Below are 5,278 nucleotides of genomic sequence, written 5' to 3'. Positions count from 1 at the left end.
GGTAGGAGAGATGGGGAATGGAGGTGGTGGGAAATGAATTTAAGGTTTTAGGGATGTGGTCTGGGAGCTAACTTTCGAAACAGAATTGACATAAACTACTAAAGCGGTTATTGAACTACATTTACTTTTGTTACATTCCATCTTAAATCAAATCTAATTCCAGACGTATGATTTTGATATTAGATGAGATATAAATCATCGAAGTTATTGAATTTCGTTTAATAAAATGATTTGTTGAAACCAAAAACTTATGATTTTGATAGCTATAAATCATCGATATTATTTAACTTCGTTTAAGTTGCATGATTTGTTGAAGCCCAAATAAACAAAGCATTTGGGTTTTTTTTTTTAAAAGTAAAAATTTGTGTAAGATGAGCTAACGGATCGTATTTTGTGAGACGGATATCTATCTTATTTAGATCATCCATGAAAAAATATTACTTTTTATGCTAAGAATATTACTTTTTGTTGCGAATATCGATAAGATTGATCTGTCTCCCAGATAAAAATTCGTAAGACCATCTCACAAGAGAAATACTTACTCTTTTATAAAAGGTATAATTTTTATTTTATGGTGACATTCTGATAAAGTGATTCTAGTCACAGGTTCACATAGCACAAAGTTATCACACATTCAGATAAAATTCAAGTTTCACATTTATTTTTTTTAAAAAAAAAATTTATTATTAAAACCAAGCCAATTCCACATATTCGAATTACGGTGTATCGTAGAAAAAAATTGGCCCATTGCAGTTCTAAGGCCCACTTGAGAATGCAAACGTATCTTCCAAACCCTCACACATTGGCCCAGTACAAAATTTTCCAACTCCGATCCAATTCCCTTAATTCAGAAGCACTGCCCAATCCATAGACCATAGTAACGTAGATTCCAAATATTTGGGGAAAATTAATACTTCAAACAGAAATATAACCCTTTTCTCTTCATACATTCAATTTTTTTGTGCACACGTAGTGTGTCTCAATCGGGACATAAACAAGAAAAGTGATGATCCAGAAGTAAATATTTATCGCTTCAGCAGCAGATAATGCCACAAATGAACAACATCTCAGTTACCGCTTCTTGGTTGAGTGGTGAGGCCAAATCCAAATGGGAAAAGAGGATCATAATGTGGATCACCCACATTCATAGGAAGTTGGTTCACTGACTTGAACCACGTCCGAGCCAGCTTTCCTGAAAATCCATAGTTGCCGAACAGGGCATCAGCCACACCCTGACCCTCGGTTCCAGGAAGCCAAGCTGCCACTAGAGCATCTATTCCTCCCACATAAGGCTCGACCACAACCGGTCGACCTGAGATAACAACAACTACACACTTTACAGCTCCACAGACATTCCTGAGAGTACTCGGACCAGGTTCGGCAATAGTAAGGCTTGCACTGTCACCAAACATCTCTGCATAGGGAACCTCCCCCACAACTACTATAGCATAAGAGAATCCGTTGGATTTCACGAAGTTAGCGTCCGGATTCTCGTTAAAGATAACTTTTGTTGAAGGGTCGACTGTATTTTTTACAGCAGTTAAAATTGTAGTTCCTGCAAAGATCAAGTATCTTTCAGTATTTGTAATACTGAGGAAACCGTGAGAGTAAAATATTATTGGTTTTCCGACATACCAACTGTGAGGTCATTGCCCTTCACACCCTCTGCCATTCTATAGTCCAGCCTCCACATTGGTTTCCCAGGTTATCAGCATGGCTACCAGCTACTAGTATTTTTGGAACTTTTTTTGAAAGAGGAAGCAATGGTTGATTAGCAATTTTCCCATTCTTCAAAAGAACAAGTGACTTTCTCACCGCTTCCCTTGCCAACTCTCGATGCTCCTGTATAAAGGCACGTCATTCAATTAATATATGGACATTTTTTGCTAACCAGAGTGGGAAACAAGGTTAACCTGGCTGCCAAGTTGGTTCGCGAGGCTGAGATCAGCAATGGGGTTCTCGAAAAGACCCATAACGAACTTGACCCGAAGAATCCTTTTCACTGCATCATCAATTCTACTCATGGGGATAGCATTGCTTTTCACTAGGGAAGTTAGATCAGATATAAACTCGGCAAAATTATTCGGGAGCATGACCTGGAAAGGTTCAACAGTTATGATGGCATAATCAATCAAAAAGATCCTAGCGAGTTTGAAACAAAGTATTAACCATGTCGATTCCTGCAAGAACTCCAGCTTGAATAGAATATGAATAGTTTGCATGAGGAGGATTTGTAATCCTGTCAATCCCTTGCCAATCTGATATGACAAACCCCTGAAATATGTTTTAAAAAAATAGTTATGAGTTGCAACAATCTCTTGATTTATACCAGGCAGCTTTCAAAACAATGGAGATGTACACTTTACCCTGAAATTAAGTTTGTTCTTAAGAAAGCCGGTAACTAGTTCACGATTCGCATGCATTTTCTTGCCATTCCAGCTTGAGTAAGACACCATAACTGTGGCGACACCCTTTTGAACTGAATCGAAGTAAGCAGGCATGTGGATGCTGAATAACCCTTTATAATCAATCACGGTATTGCTTTCATCGACACCCCTAACTGTGCCACCATCCCCAACAAAGTGTTTTGCACAGGCCGCAACTTTGGTCCTTTATAACAGAAGGAAAATTTATCAGATAAAAAAAATATACTACAGAGGACATTGTATTTCATATAGTGAAACTAAGAATCAAGATTCATACTTTCCAGAAACAAATGGAACGCCCTTGCCAGAGTTACCCGGTAGCTCCCCTTGTAAACCTGATATGATCTCAGTCATGGCTTGAACAATCCTATGATCTTCACTATAGCTTTCGTAGCAACGACCCCATCTTGGATCACGGCAGACCTTTAGAAATAGAATGAACATATAAAATGGAAGTTGAAGGATAATTTGAGAGGAACAAATGAGTAACTTAATTTGCTTACTGCAATGCAGGGAGCAAAGACATAGGGAATTCCAGTAGCCCTGACTTCAAGTGCGGTGGCAGCTCCTATTCTCTTCACAAGATTTGGATCTCTATTTTACATACTACCATAATCATTAACAAAAATAGAAGGCTCGAAATCACATTTGGAAACTAAATATGTACAATTTTATGCGCTAAAACGCCAGCTTTACACCAAAACCTTTAGCATATAACATTCAAGAATCAAGATACGAAGTATTAGACTTGCCTGGTGACTCCAAGTCCGACATTGTGAGGGAAAATGGTGGCCTTATACACATTGTTGTGACCATGAACAGCATCAATCCCATAAATCATAGGAATTCCAAGTCGGGTCGAAAGTGCTCCCTTTTGAATCTCGTTCACCATGTTCACCCATGCCTCCGCAGAGGCCTTAGGTGCTGGAACACTGCCTCCACCACTCAACACACTCCCTGCACATTATCATAGTTCACACATCAAAATAAATGAGCTTCAAAGACATCCAACATATATCATTAAAAAAATGGGAAAACATGCTTGAAACCTTGACACGGCCAAACAAATCTTACGAAAAATCGAATCTTGAACCTCGAACAATTCTTGCAACTCCAGATGGATTATTCTATACATAGATGATAAAATACAAAAAATGTACCTATGAAATGTTTATTCATGACATAGGTGTGGCAACTTCCCTCCCAATCTGTATCATCTGTCCAATCTTTTCTTCAAGGGTCATTCTCCCCATCAAATCTTTGATTCTAACGCCCAGTGGCTGCTTTGGGTCTTTATATTTCAAGTACCCCGCTTCTGTAAAGCTAGCAAAAAAGCATAGCACCACCATACACACGATGAGCATAAAAAACTTCCTTCCTCCAGCCAACCCCATTTTCACTATCGCTTGGAAACTCTGCTGTGCCACCAGAAAAATCAAGAAAATCGTCATTATAAAACAACAAGAAAAAAGCAAACAAAACCCACAAAGATCAAACTACACAATGAAAGAAACAGAGTGCTAAATGTCTGAAGCCGTACCAGTTTCGGGAGAGAAGCAAGAAAAGAACTCTAAGATGAGCTTAATAGAAAAATGAGATTAACATTTACTATTTAAAGAGAATGCTTTGTCTGTTTCGTTGGTAAGATAATGTGTGTTTTTATGTGTGAGCTTGGGTGACGAGACGACGCGAATCGAGTCAACTTTTGAGCAGTTCGAGACAGGAAAGGAAAAATGTCTTCTTTTTAACAATGGAAGCAGAGGGTAGACGGATCTGTAATGTGATTGGGCCCATGTAACGGATCTTTTCTTGAAATCAAATAAATTATTGCTTTTCATTTCGATCTTCATAATACAGTTTCAGACGAGCACGTTGCTTGTTTTTCAAATTCAAAATAAAGACCATTCCACAATATATACATTTTAATTTAATGAGAACTGTTTTTTGTCAAATAATTATTTTGATTAATTTTCGCTCTTTAAAAAATTGCCAGAAACCTCATTTCAATAAAATACTTTTTAAATCTAATGCTTTGTTGGTAAATCCAGGATTGTGAGGTGTTTACCCTCAAGATTTCTACACAAATCCATACAATGAGGGACTATAACTTGATCAAATGGATGATCAAGTAATATCATCGACAATGAAGAAAAATCATACGATTCTTTTACTATTGTGATGCTTTTAGCACCCTAGGCATGGTTGTAAGGCCGTATCCGAATGAAAACAAGGGATAGTAATTTGGATCGCCCACGCTCATCTCGGGAGCTGGTCGACTGTCCTGAACCAAGTCCGTGCAAGTTTGCCTGTAAAACCGTAGTCACCAAACAGAACATCAGCCATGCCTTGACCTTCTGTGCCTTGAAGCAAGCAGTCACTAGTACATCCATTTTTCTTAGGTGAGGCCGATTACAACGGGGCGTCCTGAAATGATGATCACCAGTCACCACACATTTTGCAGCTCCACGACATTTGAGATCGTCTTGTAACTAGCTCGTGTTGGTCCCACGTACGGAATTTGAGATAATTAAACCCGAAAATAAAGAATAAACTGGACACCGAGATTTACGTGGAAACCCCTAAAAATTATTAGGGTAAAAACCACGAGCAAGATGAAAAAAATTCCACTATTATTTTGTGGTGTACAACTCACTCACTGTGTTTCCAAAGAGAACACACACTCTCTTAATACAGGAGAAGAAAACACCTCACAAATATTATAGAACTAAGCACTCAAATGCTTATAAGATGAGAGAAAACTCGAAGAAGGGATGATTTCAGAATGAAGGGGGGAGCTCTATTTATAGAGCCTCCTGTCAATGTGAAGACGCGTATAAAACGCGTCTTCTTAA

The 5,278-nt window shown here is 38.3% G+C and overlaps 1 pseudogene; it reads right to left on the bottom strand.

Moving 5' to 3' along the window:
* Positions 1-674: 674 nt before the first annotated feature.
* LOC142544160 (uncharacterized) lies at positions 675-4,160 on the bottom strand (annotated as a pseudogene).
* Between the last annotated feature and the right edge of the window lie 1,118 nt (positions 4,161-5,278).

Source organism: Primulina tabacum, chromosome 1 (genome assembly GCF_025594145.1).
Source record: "Primulina tabacum isolate GXHZ01 chromosome 1, ASM2559414v2, whole genome shotgun sequence".
In the NCBI taxonomy this organism is placed as follows: Eukaryota; Viridiplantae; Streptophyta; class Magnoliopsida; order Lamiales; family Gesneriaceae; genus Primulina; species Primulina tabacum.
The sequence above is the reverse complement of the archived record's forward strand: the minus strand, read 5'-3'. Positions and strand labels throughout refer to the sequence as shown.